This window comes from Lygodium microphyllum, chromosome 7 (assembly GCF_053477565.2).
Source record: "Lygodium microphyllum isolate KBCC chromosome 7, Lygodium_microphyllum_v1.1.10, whole genome shotgun sequence".
Classification (NCBI taxonomy): domain Eukaryota; kingdom Viridiplantae; phylum Streptophyta; class Polypodiopsida; order Schizaeales; family Lygodiaceae; genus Lygodium; species Lygodium microphyllum.
In genome coordinates, this window is record NC_141141.1 from 37,602,387 (window position 1) to 37,622,245 (window position 19,859).

The following is a 19,859-nucleotide window of genomic DNA, read 5'->3' on the forward strand; positions in this document are numbered from 1 at the left end:
CACACTAAATCTTGCATATTTCTTATCTAGAGGTCTCTTGTGATAGGATCATAACATTTGTAACCCTTCTTCTCATCTAGATAGCCAAGAAAAATATATTTGACAACCTTGGTTTCATTTTTCTCCTTAATTCATTAGGAATATGAACATAGCACAACCAAACACCCTGAAATATGAAATTGTAGATGTTCTCCCATCATCTTCTCATATACTAACATGTGATGAGTCAATCCTATAGGAATCTTGTTCATAACATGAACTACATTATGTACTGCCTCAAGCCAATAAGTTAATGGCATGTGCATTTGGTTCATTATGACAGTTGCAACTTTAGCAATAATCTGATTCTTTCTTTCTATCACTCCATTCTTCTAGTTGTGTATCTACATGTAATATGTCTCTTAACCCCACGATATCTTAAGAAGTCCAAAAATTAGATTCAAAATCCAAAAACTTCTCAAAAGTCTCACTTGTATATTGCAAAAAATGGACGAAAGTCATCTTGTTGAAATCATCAATGAAAGTAATGTAAAACCTACATCTTCCATGCAAAGAAACATTGTGTTATGAACCCCATGCATTCAAATGCACCACTTCCAAAGTATATATGCTAAGTCTCCCCCTCTTTGGAAATGGAAGTCTCGACAACTTGCTAAAGTGACATGCCTCACAAGCACGATCATAGTTTAGATAGCCAAAGTATGAAAGACTATGAACAACCAATCGAGATTGCATGTGTTTCAGTCTTTGCAAGTTAATGTACTCAATTTTTCTATGCCATAACCCAATATCCTTGTCTTATCCATATCCATCTTCCATATACATACAATTTTTTATGATAGGAGTAGCTACATTCAATGCAAACAATATGCCTTTCTTTTGACCACACACAATCAACTTGCCAATTTTTCCATTTATAAACTCAATGAAGCAAACATATTTATTAAACCTTACTTATAGTACTTAATTAGATATCCACCGAAAGAAAAATTCTTAGTAATCCTACGCACAAATATCACATCTCCAAGCTTATTCTCTATCCCATCTCTAGTAGCCAGTGAAACAATACCAATATCTATGATTTTATGCAATTTATCATCTCCTATAGCAACATACTCCTCACTTTGTATTTGTTGCTTCCTATCAAACCATTATACATTATGTAATACATGATTCATAGCTCGTGAATCCAAAAACTAGTCATCCTCTCTAAGGGGATGTGTCATGCTACCAAGTACATATTCCATATAAAAAAGGTGATCTGTAAGTGATAAAACACCCTTAGAAAGAGACATAGTTTATGCTTCCATAACCACCTACATAATAATCATATTAAGTTGGTCCATGATCTCTAGACATAGCATTATGCTTATGGTAGCATTCCTTCTCAAAATGGACAAATTGTCCACATAGTCCCACAAAAATTCAAGATAACTCTCCATCTTAACTATGTGCATCCCTTTCTAGTGGGACCTCGTGAACGGGATATTTGAAAGGTTAGTCAGAGTTAGCAATATCTTCAAAATTGGCATCCAAGTGGGTAGTAACAAGTCTAGTAGCACTGGAAATGAAAGCTTATTAGGAAACATTAAAGACTACATGCAACAAATCTAGAAAACAAGAGAATACTATTGACCATACAATTTTTCCATGCCATGAATTCCTGAAGGAGAATTCATAAGGATGATCTCTCAAGCAAGAATATCGAAGTAGATTATTAGACTCAATGACCCTTGTAAAAAAGACATTAGTAAGCAATAAGTGTAAAAAAAATCACCAAAAGTAACTATATATAAGAGATTTACCTTTCAACATACAAAAAAAAGATATATATGTGTATGGAACTATCAAAAAATATAAAAAGCCCTACAATATTTGAACTGGACTTCGAAAAAACATCCATAGAGAGAACTGGATCAACAATAAATATATTCCTAGCAATTTCATTATTAAAAGAAATAATGTACCTTCTATAAGAACAAATCCCAAAATAAGAGAATGAAGGTGTAAGGAACTTTGAAAAAGTAAATGAAACCAATGATAAACCTCACCTCAAATAACAATAAACAACATAATTTGATAGCTAAATATCTTTCTTCTCTAATATACTCTTATTTTCTAGAGATATGACAAGGTAATCCTTGTTATTTGCATCCTAAGAAACATTCACAACCATTTGGCCAAATACTTTTTGCATTGTTAACCACAGTGCAAAGAAAGCACAAAGAAAGCAAAGAACATTAAAAAGACGCAAGACAAAGCAAAAAAAAAAACAGGCCAACAGAAAAACAAAAGGAAAAGAGCCAAAAGCACAAGAAGAAAACTAAAAAGTCCAAGGCAAATGCAAAAGGGAAAAGACGCATTTTAAATATAAAAATGCACCCTAAATCCTTGTAAAAGAGCACCAGGCTCCCTCTTGTGCAATTTGTAAATGTAGATGGGCATGGGTGAAGAACTAATGTAAATAAGAAGGGAATAGGAAAAAAGGACCTAGGCCTAGATGGTTGGTCATATAAAATAGGGATGTGCACCCAAAGAGGAATAGGGCATGTATAAAAAGGTAAAAAGTGAATAAAGAAGCTCATTCTTGTGTATGTCCAAAACTTGCTTTTTTCTTCTTCTTCTTACTCATGTGCTTGTGCTTGTGCTTAAGAGAGGGAGTGTGAGGGAGTGAGAGAGTGAGTGTATGAGGGTGAGGGACCATGGTGGAGAAGCTCACCATCTTCTCCTCTCTTCTTCTTCTCTTCTTTACTATTCTCTTATCTCACATGTAGTAATGGATCTTGGAGCTTGGAGCTCGAGGATCGATCTTGCTTGAGCTTGCACCTTGGATTGTGGAGCTATAGGAGAGCTTGAAGGAGGAGGCAACTCGATCAAGCATGAAGGTAAGCTCACTACACTCGTAGGTGTGAGAGTGCACATGGCTATGTGAGAGGTATCTATTGCACTTGGCTTGAAACACTTGAAACAATAAGTGGTATGTGGGTCTTTCCAGTTTAGCGAGAAACTTCCACATTTTGGTTCCATTGTTGTTGGGACAAACGGATTCAAGTTTTGAGTGCTTGTGTACTCTGAATCGATCATTGGAGTAGGGTTTACCCCAAACTGGTGCTTGAGTTAGATAGGAAAGCAGTTAGAAGGCATTTGATCTCTTTTACAAGTAAGTTTTCTGGTCTTTTAGGTTTAGGCATGTAGTTTGGATCAACTTAAGTGCTTAGTTGTGATTTGGATGCATTTAGGTAGGGAAAACAAAGGAAAAATATAGAAACAAATAGTAGGGTTATTGGTATAAAAAGGATAAAATAGGGAGAAAAAGGAGATTCAATGCATTAAGAGAGGAAAGAGAAGAAGGGGAGTGGAAGAATGAAGAATAAGGGGTTTAAGAGGCAGAGGGAGCAAAGGGGAGCTCATTTCTACATTTAGAGTTTGAGAGAGAGAGTTGGACAAGTTATTGTAGGGTAGCAGGGAGGCAAGGAGAGCTACGATTCATGTGATTAGATGGTTTTCACATGCTACAGGTGGGTTGGCTTGATTGCTAACTCCATATTCTTTGATCCTAGAGCTTGCCAGAGGCTGAGAGGGAGTGTAGGGAGCATTGTGTTAGATCTTTGTCAAATTTGCACCCATTTTTGCTGCCATGTTTGACCATCTGATTCCAAGAATCAGACCATCTGATTGCCTCAAAGTCATTCAATTTTCATAATCGAACACAATTGAATCATCCAATCAAACAAATTTTGACTAGTCCAAATTTGAACAACCCAAAAATCGGACAGCTTGATTGTCTGATTTGGACAAATTGGACTTGGACAAGACAACCCAAAATCAAATGTCCGAGTTTGGAAATTGGATCTGTAAATTAGACAGGAAAATTGAACATCAATTTTTGGCGGATTGAGACCTTTCCAAACCCTATAGGGGCCAAACAAGCCCTAGCTATAAATACCCCAGTAGATCTCCAAGTGAGTGGATAGGATAATAGCATTGATTAACTAGAGGATTGAGACCTCACACTCCAAGAGTAACTATGGTCACTGACCATACCCCAATAGGAGTCCAGACTGACCAGTTGAACCTGCTACCTTTCAAACCATGCATCAATCGTGCAACAAGGACCTAGAGTGGACCACTATGAGTGGCCGCCACTTGTATAGGAGAGCTAGCACTAGTTGAAACTAATTAAAGGGAGTGTGACCTGCATTGATTTGCTGTGATTGAATTCACACACTTCATCACATAACCACTTGAATTGCACAAGGAAAGATAGAACGCGACCACTCCACCATGCATGTGTCCAGTTCATGTAACATTGCAAAATGATTTGTATAACAAGGAATACACTAATGGGTTCTAGGTAAGGAATGCAAAGACCCACTAATATAAGCAAACCGTGAGAAGCCAAATTCAACCCAAGAACCAATACTTGAATCAAGCAACTACGAATTGTCAAGCAATGGAGAAGGGAGAGAGACCCAATATGATTAGGGATGTAGCCTTGCCCAATCTAATCAGTCTAATCGACACACTAGTTGCTCATGAAATTTCCGACATGTCGGGAACCAACACCAACCCTGTAGACGATGAGCTCAACATGGGAGAATTTCCAGTCGACGTTCAGAAAATGTTAAACCAGTACGACCCGCAAACCAAAATGGTGCATTGTGGTAGACTAGCCGAGGAAATCATAGCCAATCTTGAGGAAGAGAGAAGGTTGGCAAGGAAAGTGCTACTACAAAGAATAGCCACCTACAACCAAGAGCAGTGAGCTTAGAATCTAAGACAAGACATAGAAATGTGTGAGGTCCAAGAGGTGTCTTAGCTCTCACCAATAGAAATCGAGCAAGACCAAATGCTAAGAGGGAGAGAGTATTAGAGACTGATCTTATGCTGAATAAGCTTCTCACAAAGCAACTCTTAGACAATATAGTTGCAGTGCAGAGTGAAGCAGACCTAGTGACTACATTGCTAGAAAGACTAGGAATCACACCAAACTCTAAGAGCTAGACCAAAATACACATGGTTGCTAAGAAACTCAACAATTATCAGCCCCACAATGACCCGTATAGCTTTGTGGAGTAGTTTAAGTAAGTATGTGAGGAAAATGGCCTCACAAACCTTGTGCAATGAGCACAAGCTTTCAAACTTTTCCTAGGAGACAAAGAGCAAATGTGGTTTACTAGCCTAAACACTTCCAAATAGAATGATTTTAATAATCTCAATAGTCTCTTCATCAAGAGGTTCTTCAAAGTAGGATACTTCGACAACCTCATCGTCAGATTGATGAATGTTAGCCTAGGAGGATAAGGAAGATATCTAAGACTATGTCACTCACGTGTGGAGTCTCTTTAAGAGAATCCCAGTGGTAGAATGACCCAACAAATCAGTAGTCTCCACTGTATTTCTAAATGAAATCCGAAGCAAAGAGCTCTACAAGATCTTGGTGGGCAACTCAAACGTGCAAAAGGATGTGTTAGTAGGTATTTGAAGAAATCATAAGCGGGATGACCTACTCAAGGAGAGAAACTCCACAACTATGACTTGAGATAGCATTGCTACTAGATCCTAAGAGAAAGCTACGACCATTAGTAAGAGATCTAGCTAGAAGACACAAGACAAGGGAAAGACCATTGACTAGAGCCAAGAGTTAGCAAATATGAAGCTAGAGTTGTGTCAGGACCTAAAACGAGCCCAACAATGGCTATAGGCACTAGCCGGGCCTCTCTAACACTCACAAGTCAACCCCACACAGCCTCATAGCTAGGAGTATCCAAGGGACACATTGCCCTAATTGCTAATGTAGATATTATGTTTGTAGTGGAATGTAGTCCAACGATTGCCCTTTCTTACTCCTCTGAGGGAGATCCCATACATCTTGGTGTAGTACACCAATGTGATACAAACATAACGGAGGCACTGCTTTGACTAAATGTCATCTGTGGCTCCACTACAACTCTCCTACACCCTGGGGATTGGCCCCAATATACGCTGCTCTAACATAAAGCGCATACAAACACACTCCACTCTTATGTATTTCAAATGTTCTAGGATATTTTATGTTTCCTTACCAATCTTGCCCCAAAGATTCGATCTTCTAGCCTACAGTTTGGGTTTCCTCACAACTCCATGTAGGTAATGTGTTTAGCAATCAATTGCTATGCATCTAGGAGTTACTATGTGATATGCACAATGCAATTGTGAATGCCAAAGTGCTCCAAAATTTTATAAATCAACATTACGAAATATAAGAGCGGAGTTTTGAGCTCGGGATGTGCCTAAAATTTGCCAAAAAATCCGAAATTTAGGGGTAAAATATTCAACGTCGAAGGCGGCGGCTCCAGCTAGGACAATTTTAAGCACCAAGTGAAATACGACTCTTAAACGGCACCCTAGCGACACTTGGCGATATTTGATAAATTTTTAGACTGCCATGCGGGTTGTCAAGAGTTGCCAGCCAATGTGGGATGTCAAGTCAGACGCCCAAAAATTTACAGCACTCAAATCGGAGCCTGGACGGGGAAATGGCCACAAAATGGTCAAGATATGAAAAGGTGGACACTTGGAAGGCCAAAATTGGGCATGCCTTTTGAGTTTGGACCCTCCCCCCCCCCCCCCCCCCCCTCAAAATTTTAAGCATACAAGATGAAAAAACGTGGAGAGAGAATGAGGGATGAAGGCGCCATCTTCACGCCCCATTTTTGTGCCTCCATGGATGGAGATGGAGATGGCAAGCTGTGAGTACCCCATACAACCGATCTTGGGGCTGATTTTCTCCCTTTTGGCCGATCTTATCACCTGTCTTCGCCCATACAATGGTGGCATGAATGAAGAGAGCCAATTCTAGTCTTTCTCTCCCCTAAGGGGCTGTTCTTGTGTGCAAGAGGAAAATGAAGAATGGTGAAGGAAAGCTTGTCCGGATGAGACCGGATTGCTTCCGGATCAATGAAGACATGAAGATTGCTGATTGTTAAGACATTGGACATTGAATGAGGGCTGACCCGTAGTCCTGTACCAAAATCGAGATCCGGAGACATGAAGCCTAAGTGGTAATTCAATTTTTATGAAGAAAAAATGAGTTTTTATGCTATTTGGTTGATGAAATATTGTTCCCATGGGCTGACTATGCATTATGTTTTTTTTTGCTATGAGTTTGATCACTTTATGCTCAGAAAATCAGAAAATCATAAGTGATATGGCTGAAATTAGTGGTATAAAACCCGTAAAACACGCGTTTAAGGGGGAAAATGGGGTTTTTTGAAAAATAAAGGGAAAATATGAGACATAACATCAATAAAACTTGAATTTTTGCTGTTAAGGAACCTAAGGGCCACAGCCCACAATCAATCTTAATTTTTAGTCACTTTAGTGGAAAAAATAGAGGAAAAATACCAAAAAATGTGAAAAATGGGTTTTAAATGGGAGAAAATTAGGAAACGATAAAAAGAAAATTCCAAAAAATTACATAAGTGTTTGTGCAATGTATAATGAAGGTAAAGCACGAGGTTGGCCTTGTTTTACCCTCGTTTCTATGTTTCTATCCATGTTTATCACTTTCTCTATAAAGAAATACACATAAAATAACTCTTACACCTATCAATGATTGCAAAATATTAAACGATAGGGTGAGAGGGGAGTTTGAGAGTCAAAGTATAATCTTAAATGTGATTTATGTGTTGCATCATGCCTATAGGCCGTTGTTTTAAAATAAAGGAAAAGGCAGCATGAGCATAAGACTCAGTGTCTCTCCTCGTTTCGATATATAAACGTTAGCATGGAAATCATGAAAAGATTGGTTTCGCACGATGCACAATGCTGATTTTCTTTTGTTTGTGCACTAAACCATTCACATTATGCATTATGCATGGTTCATGGTATCGAAGAAAAATATCCTGGACTGCATAGCAATTGTTTTCTTAGGAATTTGACCCACGATTGAGAGTGAGAGGTTATCCCTTGCCATAGGATAGAGGGCCGGTTTCCTAAGGGACTGTTAAGTAAGGACACATGGTATATCTCCTGGAAATACGAGAAATATGAAAGAGAGGAGTCCGTGTTTGTTTGTTTTATATGTTGAGCAGCACATCAAAGGGCTAATCCCTGCGATGTAGGAGAGGTGTAGTGGGGCCACGGTGTTTCTATCGTGAGGTTGCCTCCATATGTGTGTGATCGTGGCATTGCCAATGTGTAAGGTTTCTCCCTTTGAGGAGTTTAAGGGAAACGTTGGACTATAAACTATAAACGCATTAATTAAGCTTTAGGGCATTTTGTTCTTTAGCATTAGATTGACGCTCCTGGTCCGTGAGGCCGTGAGGATGTTTGTGTGTCATGAGCATGAGGTCCGACTAGTGCCATAGCTAGTGCCGGCCCATTTCAGGTCCCATCAGTGGTGCGTCTGCCGGGAGCTGCCTATAAGTGGTGGTTCTCGAATCTAGGGTTTCAAGGGACCCTAAATTATCCATAAAATGGGGTTTGTTCAAGGATGGAAAAACTTGGCTTTCCCCATACAAAACTTACTAATAGAATTAGTTAGTTATGTAGAGCATGAGTCCTCTGCAGAAGATAATTTATGTGATTAAAAGAGTAGCCCATTAGTGGTTACCGCATCCTCTAATAAGATGACATTGGTCGAGGTTCGCCTTGGTGTGGTCTCTACCCAAGAGAAATCATGTTTAACCATCCATCAACCTAGAGGGCATGAAACACGCATGTTGGAAACTAGGGTAGTTATGGCATCAACAAGTTATCATGCTAAAGCCATGATGCCATGGAAAAGTGCTGATATACGATGGAATATGCTTGTGGTTGAAACATACCGTGTAATGGGCCACCATGACGACATAGTAGGCATCACAAGGATGTTAGAATCCCTAGCTGTCAAGGGAAAACCGTTGCTTAAAAGGCACGGTTTCCAAGTTTTAAGAAGTGGTAATGATAAATCTGCTTTATATAAGGACCAAAAGCTCTTATATAAAACCGTTATGGACTTTCCTTTTAAAGGGAAAGGTATGGAAGACCCTCTAAGAGGGGATCAAAATGACATGTTGAAACTTATAGCAGTCCCTAGACCACTCAGTGAGTTGGCAGAAAGGATGTCAATGAGGATATTAACCTCCCCACACTGGAAAGGGTGGGGATGGAAGAGGTTAAAGATCCTAAGAGGCTGGACCCAGATCATGATGAATATGAAGATTTTAATGACCCAGTGTTGATCCCAAAAGGGAGGACTAAATGTCCTCCTCTTTATAGGGATCTCCCAGTGTTTTATGGGTTGCCAAATGAGGATCCGATGATTCATTTAAGAGAATATGACCTAACTTGCATTGCAAGTGGGTTCGACAATATACATTTGATGCTCGTATTCCCAAGTACCCTAAAGGGAGAGGCAAGGAAATGGTACTGGAGGCTCCCAAGAGGGTCAATCAAATCATTTGAGGAGTCTTGTGATAGATTTCTAGATGAGTATGAAAAGAAGCTCCCTATGATTCAGGTCTTAGGGCGGCTTATGTAGTTTAGACAGGAGTCTTATCTTTCTGTTAAAGAGTATGCTAGAGCCTTTGATAGTACTTTTAAGCTTTGGCCAAGAAGAGCCAGTGCACTACCAGATGATGTGCTATGTGAGCTCTTTTTGAATGGCCTAGAGATTAATACGCAAATCCAAGTGGGACTGCGGAATCCTAAGTCGTTAAGGGAAGCAAAAATGTATGCCATTGATTACGAGGGTCATATTCAGAGATGTTGGGAAAAATTTTAGAGTTTTCTCTGCTCAGTACAAGTGCATCCTAGCTTCCAACCATTCCTGCAAGAAGACAACTCACTTGTTGATACCAAGGTAGCCTATGAGGGGAACCTTGGTGGCCAAAATTTCAAAGTAGAAAATGGCCATCCTATGAGTAGTAATGACATGCTTATCAGTGAAAAGGTTCCAAGCCATGTAAGTCCCATTAGGGCTTGCAACACTTCCATGAAAGGTAGTTGTAATGGCAATATGGATCGCACCAATGGGCCTATGAGTGTTGATAAGCATTCTGTGTGTGGTTCTAATTTTGTTGCTAGTAAGGCTCTTGAGAGACCTTTGGTGTCGGAATCATGCTTCTGGGTGGATGTTATTCCCTTCAGTGAAAGCATGGTTCTTATGGGAAAAAATTTGCTGCTTCACAAAGGTCATAAGGATGTGAGGCCATTTGGCCATAGGGATAAGTTTGCATTGAGTTCGTTAGACCAGTGCAACAAATCGAGGGAATGCAAGAATATTAAGGGAAATGTGAGATGGGTTTGGAGACCCAAAATCTCCAAAAGTATGGCAAGAGTGTCAGATGCAAGGCCAAAGATCCCATCTGGATATAGTTTGTTGAACCCCCAAGAGGATAAGACTGGATATACATTTGACAATATACACTACCTTGGGATACACCCATGTGATGTGCCTAGGCTTAAAGCTCTACCTAGTTTGGGTCGCAACACTGATTTATGTGAAAACCCAAATAGGGGAGGTTTGAATGAGTACAAAGCTATGATTCTTTCTCCCAAAGGAGCCACTTAGCCCCTTGAATGACCAGCTTATTCAGATTACAATAAATGTGGGACATGCGAGCCCACTGAGGCCGTTCATTCAGCTCATAGTGCCCAAGAAGGGATCGGTCTTATTGATGAGTTATTTGTGGAAAGGCTTGGACTTGTAGCTCTACAAAAAAAAACCTAAGATCAAAAAATACAAAATCAAGCTTTTAGCTAACTTGCATGAGTAGCATGGGGTTAGTCGACCTATGATATGCTATCCTCGATACCCTGGGTAGTCTGATAGGGTGTGATGTATATGCCAAGGACATCAGCATTACGTGGACTAAAATGACCTATCCAGTTTTAAGCTAGGAAGGCTAGATGCTTTGGATATTACGTCCAGATTTCGTTAGCCCAAGAGGGCCGCTCAGTTTCTTTAGAGGAAGTGCTTTATTTCGTTAGGCCAAGAGGGCCAGTTGTCTGTTTAGTGTAGGTACAGTTAATGATTTCTTGTTTTAGTTCTGTGCTAGACAGGTTTGAAGACGAGCTTGGAAGGAGCCTTTTGTTGTGTGGACACTTCTTGTGGCCCTATTCAGGTGATATCTCTCCTTTACGAATACCGTGTTTTTCTGCTATATATGTTTGTGTGCTTGTTGGGGGATTTTTCTTTTCTTATTGGGGACCAGCATCTAAGGCATAAAGTCCCAGGTTTAGGTTGGGTATGTCTGAGGGAGGTCTGAGTAGTCGTTGCCTCCTGTAAAGACATTGTCAGACATTGAAAGACATGTTTTAGAAGGTGGTCCTAGTGACCCTGTTCTGCTAGCTTGCTAGGCAGCCATTCTAGGAGTTCTTGTTAGTTGTGAGGCAGTTAGAGAAGCCTGCCAAAAGGGAAAAATAATGATGATAGAAGGAAAGAAACCGTGAATATCCCAAAAGACAATAAATATATACAAAGGTGTGTAAAAAGGGGTTCTAACCCCCTATAAAAATCGAAAAGAAAAGAAATGAAAATTTATAAGCAGTTGATCATCGCCTTGCGAAGGCCTGGTAGGTTCCTGGGGATGAGTCAGACCTGGGGGGCCGATGCCTTGTCTTCCTAGGGGTGGCATCTTGCTGGAAAAGAAGAAAGTAAGGAAGGTTGGAGCGAAAATAAAAGTGAGCATCAGAAAATGATTAAGTGTCGCCTTGCGAGGGCTTGGTAAGTTCTTGGGTACTGAGACAGGACCTGAGGTCGATGCTCTGTTCTCCTTGGGTCACTACGCTCAGCTCCCTCCTTTTTACATGCCCGAGTATGTCAATAAAATAAAACCCTGGAAGAAGAAATGTGCTAAAAGAAAATACTTATTGATAAGGCTATAGGAGTCCTTGCGTAGTAGGAGCTCCTAGTTGTGTTGTCCTTAGTTAGGTAGGCAGTTCAGACCACCACTTAGGGCAACCTCTTTGATAGTTCTTTTTAGTCTGACCTTATTTGAGCAGTCGATTAGTGACTAGCTGCGGACCTTCTATCAGATTATGCTAGACCTACTTCTTGTGGATTTCATGCCTTGGTTTTGTCAGGGGGTAGGGTGAGCATTGTGTTGTGTTTAGTATGTATTTCTTTTGTATCAGCTTGATGCTTCCTTTGGTTGTTTTTGTGCAGATCTGTTGTGGGATTCGACGGGCTGAGTCACCCTATCCCGTGGTTGCCAATGAGGCGGAGTTCTGAGCTCAGGACGTGCCTAAAATTTGCCAAAAAATCCAAAATTTAGGGAAAAAATATTCAACGTCGAAGGCCGCGGCTCTAGCTAGGACGATTTTAAGTACCAAGTAAAATACGACTCTTAAAAGGCGCCCGAGCGACACTTGGTGATTTTTGATAATTTTTCAGACTGCTGTGCGGGTTGTCAAGAGTTGCCAGCCAATGCGGGATGTCAAGCCGGACGCCCAGAAATTTACAGCACTCAAATCGGAGCCCGAATGGGGAAATGGCCACAAAATGGTCAAGATATGAAAAGGTGGATACTTGGGAGGCCAAAATTGGGCATGCCTTTTGAGTTTGGACCCCCCCCTCCCTCCCCTTCAAAATTTTAAGCATACAAGATGGAAAAACGTGGAGAGAGAATGAGGGATGAAGGCGTCATCTTCACACCCCATTTTTGCGCCTCCATGGATGGAGATGGAGATGGCAGGCAGTGAGTATCCCATACAACCGATCTTGGGGCTGATCTTCTTCCTCTTGGCTGATCTTATCGCCTGTCTTCACCCATACAATGGTGGCTTGAATGAAGAGAGCCAATTCTAGTCTTTCTCTCTCCTCCCTCTCTCTCCCCTAAGGGGTTGTTCTTGTGTGCAAGAGAAAAATGAAGAGTGGTGAAGGAAAGCTTATCCGGATGAGACCGGATTGCTTCCGGATCAATGAAGACATGAAGATTGCTGATTTTGAAGATGCTGGACATTGATTGAGAGCTGACCCGCAGTCCCGTACCAAAACCGAGATCCCAAGACATGAAGCCTAAGCAGTAATTCAATTTTTATGAAGAAAAAATGAGTTTTTATGCTATTTGGTTGATGAAATATTGTTCCCATGGGCTGATTATGCATTATGTTGTTTTTTGCTATGAGTTTGATCAGTTTATGCTCAGAAAATCAGAAAATCATAAGAGATATGGCCGAAATTAGTGGTATAAAATCCGTAAAATACACGTTTAAGGGGGAAAATGGGGTTTTTTGCAAAATAAAGGAGAAATATAAGACATAACATCAATAAAACCTGAAATTTTGCTATTAAGGAACCTAAGGGCCACAACCCACAATCAATCTTAATTTTTAGTCATTTTTTAGTGGAAAAAATAGAGGAAAAATACCAAAAAAGGTGAAAAATGGGTTTTAAATGGGAGAAAATTAGGAAACGATAAAAAGAAAATTCCAAAAAATTACATAAGTGTTTGTGTAATGTATAATGAAGGTAAAGCATGAGGTTGGCCTCGGTTTACCCTCGTTTTTATATTTCTATCCATGTTTATCACTTTCTCTATAAAGAAATACACATAAAATGACTCTTACACCTACCAACGATTGCAAAACATTAAACGGTAGGGTGAGAGGGGAGTTTGAGCGTCAAAGTATAATCTTAAATATGATTTATGTATTGTATCATGCCTATAGGCCGTTGTTTTAAAATAAAGGAAAAGGCAGCATGAGCGTAAGGCTCGGTGTCTCTCCTCGTTTTGATTTATAAACATTAGCATGGAAATCATGAAAAGATTGGTTTCGCACGATGCACAATGCTGATTTTCTTTTGTTTGTGCACTAAACCATTCACATTATGCATTATGCATGGTTCATGGTATCGAAGAAAAATCTCCTGGACTGCATAGCAATTGTTTTCTTAGGAATTTGACCCACGATTGAGAGTGAGAGGTTATCCCTTTCCGTAGGATAGAGGGCCGGTTTCCTAAGGGACTGTTAAGTAAGGACACATGGTATATATCTGGAAATACAAGAAATATGAAAGAGAGGAGTCTGTGTTCATTTGTTTTATATGTTGAGCAGCACATCAAAGAGCTAATCCCTGCGATGTAGGAGAGATATAGTGGGGCCGCGGTGTTTCTACCGTGAGGTTGCCTCCATATGTGTGTGATCGTGGCATTGCCAATGTGTAAGGGTTCTCCCTCTGAGGAGTTTAAGGGAAACGTTGGACTATAAACTATAAATGCATGAATTAAGCTTTAGGGCAGTTTGTCCTTCAGCATCAGATTGACGCTCCTGGTCCGCAAGGCCGTGAGGGTGTTTGTGTGTCATGAGCATGAGGTCCCGCTAGTGCCATAGCCAGTACCGGCCCATTTCAGGTCCCATCACAATACAACAAGCATTTCTTTTAATGATTTCAATCTATACATCATGCTTCGTTGCTCAAGGTCAGGAGCATCCTCGTGTGGCTTAACCCCTTTAAAACTTAAATTATAAACATCCTATATGTTATGCACAAACAAACTAATCAGAATTTCATGTGTTTTTAGCAACTAATCAGCATCAAAACCCCTCTTTCCCCCTACCGTTTAGGTTGTGCATCGTTGATAGGTGTAAAAAGCGATTTTCCATGTTATTTTCTTATAAAAAGTAATAAAACTAGACTTTAACATGAAGACATAGTTGAACTGATGCTTAACCCTCATGCTACAAACATGCCATATATTCATGGATATAAAACATAATTTTTTCTAATTTTCAAGTGCAAAAAAACTAAAATTTTCTATTTTTTACTATTTTATTTATTTATTTAAATAAAAATTTTGATATTTTTTATTTAATAGCTGAAACTAATCATAATTACTAAGCATTGATTTTATATTCATTTTTCACCCCATATGAACCCCAAAACCACAACAAAACTCCAAAAATTTATCATTTTCATGAAAATCGTTTAATTGTGAGTTTTGCATGTTTTGTTTTGAATTGTTAAATGAACAAATTTTTTGGTTTGGTTCAAGATTTTTGAGAAAGTTTAGCATTTTCAATCAAATGAATCCATTTATAAATAAATTTATCAAACATATTTCATAAAATGAATAAAATGAGTGCTTATGCATAGAAACCTGATTTTGGAGGCGTGTATTCCATATTTGGGAGGACTTTGGTGCTTAATTTATGCCCCGCTAATGCTCTCTCCAACTCTGATCTACGATTTTTTTTACTCTTGCTTCATCGTTTGCCCAAAAACGCCCATTCTGCTCTCTTTTACATTGATCCATAAGAACAATCCATAAGAGGAGAGAGGAGGGAGAAGAGAGAAAGGCTAAAAATAGGTCTCTTTGTTTAATGTAGCAAATTTGATCATTTCTAGAGTGATGACGGATGAAAAAATGGAGCATCTCATAGCCAAGAGTATTTCTCTGATAGTTGCAGATTTTTTAATGATTGGAGAGGGCACCGAAAAAATACCCCCCCCCCCCCCCCCCCCAATGTTTTTTCCTCAATGGCCTTTCATTCCACAAGCTTAATGCATCAAATTCGATAATTTCTAGAGTAATGACAAGTGAAAAAATGGAGCATCTCACAGCCAAGAGCATTCCTTTGATGGTTGCAAGCCTAAAAAATGGATTTTTTAATGATTTTGGGGGGCCCATTTATTATGGTGCCCTTCCCTGCCCAAAACCTTTTTTCCTCCATGCCCTTTCATTCCACAAGCTTAAACTCAAGTTTTAAACCAATGGGGGGTCAAATAGACTCCGATCGATAAACCGAGACTTACGTTGGGTTCCTGCATCGAAGTCTATCTAGGAAAACTCTAGCTCATCGATCTGCAATCATTCCATTTTATATGAAAATTTGGTTTTTTACAGCCTATTGAGCTCTTTTCCGCTTCAAAAAGGGTCTTTAAAATCCACTCTCAAGTTGGCTAAGCTTTAAGAGATGATGAGAAGGACCACATGACCTCATGTGCAATGCGTGCATTGCGGAGGAAATCACCTCCCAATTGAGTGCTTGGATTCTAGGTCAAGACCATGTGCTAATTGTGATAGGTTTAGACACGATGAGATGCATTGTAGGATTATTGAGACAATTTCCATACCTGCAACTGTACAACCAGGCATAGTACCTAGGGAATAGGCCACTCAACTTTAGAAGGGGAGATCCATTAGCTCTCCTAGCACCTAACAACTCAAAGCTAGCCATCCCTAGGTTGGACATCAATCCTATATGGATACCTAGACCTCCTGAACCCATCGTGACCCATCCACTTAGTGACACTTTCATACATTATGTAGAGGAGCCGAACGAGGATGAAGCATATATAAACCCTTACATCTCGTACGATAAAGAGGGGAACCCCATTCTGATGGATTTTAGATCAGTGCAAGTGATGGCATTAGGTAGGGGAAAAGGTCAAGCTCTAGGAGGACAACACCAAGAACCCATTGGGTGTCCTGGACTTGCGGTCACCTAGGGCATATCTCATCTCGTTGCCCCAAAAGGGAGCAAGCCAATCGAGATAAAGCCGACTTGAGATGCCTAGAGTGTGGGATCACACACTTATATGCCAAGTTTCCTAGGTGAAAACCTTTCACTAGTTTAGTAGCCATGCCATTTGTATCCTAGGGGTTATTCAAAGTCGAGACACTTGATGGTGAGGCGATGCCAAACCCATTAAACATTAGGACCCAAGCATAAACAAAACAAGTTGGTACATCATTACTCGGACCTAGCAATCTTGATGCAGCTTCAATAGGGAAGAAGAGCCATAGGAGGAGGAGAAAGAGGGTCGAGACAAAGGTAATGCTCAAGATAGATAGTGCCACCACACTACCCAAGAGGAAGTAAGTCATGGACATAGAAGTGGAAACATTTGCTCCTAAGACATCAAAAAAGGGGAGTGCCAAGATTGGGGAATACCCTGATCCAAGGTGCCAATTGGAAGTAGTGGATAAGATTAAGGAGTAGGTGAGAGAAGCCCAAGAGCACCTTAGGGATGCCAGACCCATCATGGAAGATGAGACCGATGAGTTCTCTAGCATGAGCACACCAGTCTTGTCTCTGCAACTAACATTAAGAGATGCATTTGCATCCCACGTAGCACCACATAAACAAAGCCTAGACACCACATAGCCAAGTAGACTAGGTAGGATCACTAGCAAAAGAGTGTAGAGCCTAATGGAAAGCAAATGGTTGGCAACTTGCTCACAACATTGACATCAACCCCTTTGACTCTACCTTTGGGAGAGCTACTTAGGTAGAGCCCAATACTATGACACAGATTGAAGTAGTGGGTAGAATAACCTGACAAGGTTGGAGCAATCGACTTGCCTGACCACAACCTAGTAATAGACATACCAAGCTTAACCCTGAACTTAGTGTCTAAGTCTTTGCACATGAATGCTTTTTGGGAAGGCACAAAGATGCACACAGGCTTGCTCAGCAATGCATTAGGATATGCTACAAGAAGGAAGAAAATTGTAGATACAGAAGTGGGAGTCAGTGTGCTCATAGCCATACAATCCTGCGAGCTTGGAATAACCCACCTATGGAGACTGCCATATTTAACATCACACATGTTGACAAAATGAAGGTCAGACCATTCGGAGTACTAAAAGATTGCCCCTTGAAGATAGCAAGAGTCCAGTTCTCAATGAACTTCATAGTCATGAAGGGAGTGGACTACAACATCTAGCTAGATCGACCATGTGGATATGAAACACATAAGTGATAGAAGACTAGGACAATGGTCTAATATTCTTAGACAATAGATCAAAAATTGTGAGAGTCAAGATGGATACTTGGAAAATCACACTGGTCAACCTAGATGACATCTCCACTATATCAAAAAAGAGACTCATAAGTCAACAATTCCTACAGGCCACTAACAAAGTATATTCCTTGCCTCGAGAATGAGCAGAATTGAATGAATGTGCTAGCCACCATTGACTTGATGTTCTCGGATAAAGAGGAGGATTATAAGTAGGCTGTCAAGGTAGCCAGTGAGTCCAACAAAGTCACACCATCTAAGCTGCTGAAGAGTAGGACCCCACCATTAATGCCACTTTGCATGATAGCCAAGAGCTCTAGTAGTTGACCAACACCTATTCCCTTCCACGTCCCATCTAATAAACTAGAACTCCAAGGGATTCTTGAATAATAGATGAGAGATCTAGTGGGTAACCCAACTACCAATCTCAAATCTCTCAAGGACCTCATGGACAAGCCAAAATGGCAATGGACCAATATGCATGACTTGAATCTATTGTAAAACTAGGCAAGTGGGAGCTTTCACTCGATTTTCCAAGACCCACAGATTGCTCATTGCTCAAGCGATTCAGGTCAAATGCTAGTGGCTACCTCTCACATAGCTTTACATGCTCTAGAGCCTACCAATGTAGTGAGCTTACCTCAATGCCCGATTGAGTATCCTTCTCCCTCAAGCACACCAGTAGCTCCATGATCTGAGATGCGAGCTCAAGCAAACTAAATCCTCCACCTTCAAGCTCCATGCTCAATAGTTGCACGCACGAGACAAGAGAAGAGAAGAGAAGAGAAGAAGATAGGATAAGATGGAGAGCTTCTCTGCCACAGTCCCTCACCCTCACACACTCACTCCTCACATTCCCTCTCTCAAGCACAAGCACAAGCAAGAAAGAAGAAGAAGAAGAGAAGAAGAGGGAGAGCCACTTGTGCCACACACCAAGAATAAGCTTCTCTATTCACTTTTTGGCTTTTATACATACCCTCATCCCTTTGGGCACCCATCCCCTTTTTTACATAACTAGTCATCTTGCCAACGTCCTCTTTTCCTGTTCCCTTCTATTTACATTATGCCTTCACCTATGGTCATCTACTCTTTAAAACTTGCATAGGAGAGGGAGCTCGGTGTTCTTTTATAAAAATTTGGGGGTGCCTTTACATTTTAAAATGCACCTTTGCCTTTGCCTCGACTTTTAAGGTTGCTCTTGCTCTTTTGGCCTTTTCTCCTCTTATTCTTCTATCAGGCTAGTTTTTTTTTCCTTTGCTCTGCATTTTTGAATTTTCTTCACTTCCCTTTCCTCTATCTTGCACTGGGGTTAACATTACCTCCCTCTTCTAGTCGAGTGCAAGTTGTAAAATATTACACGGCGCAGTGAACAGAATCTGAGAAAGAGATAGAGAGTACACAACAGATAAGAGGAGAATCAGTAAATTCTTTAACTCCAAACAACTGATACAAAGATGGCTCTGTCCACCCGTGCGCTTCCACTTTGTGAAGCTTAGATGGAAATCTAGACAGAAGATAGGTGAAGAGCTTAAGGCTAGCTGGAACAACAACTCTGACTGGGTGAAAGATGAGTGACTGATGGCTGCGAAGGGGTTTAGCTTTTATAGCCTGCGAAGGTCGTTAGGTTGGCTTGCTGACCGACCTACCATATGAGCCTTCACTAGTCGGCCAGGGAATATTCCCTTTACCATCGGGCCGGGGGCACTGCCCCCGGACCCCCGCCAGGGGGGCCGCTGGCCCCCTTGGGACCCCCTAGCCAGGGGCCGGTTTCGCGGCCCCCGGACCCCACAATAGGGGCCCCTTTTAACTCCCTTACACCGCAACTCGATGCAATGCGCCTCGAGTTGCTACCAGCTTAACCACTCTGTCTAACCCAAAGATTAGACCCACAATGGTCACCTTTTTGCCATCCGATCACATAGACCTCATCTGATATACAAGTCAGGACTCCACCAATGTTCGGGCTCACACTTGGCTTCTCCTCATAACGGGGGCCTTACAACTTTGAGCACCATGGATCATTGGTAGCACCTAATGAGGGTGGGGCATTGATCATATCTAACACAAGTACCATGGCACTTGCAAGACTTTGTTGAAGAGGGATGGGATGATTGAAGGGTGGTCATGTGAGTCGATGATGGGG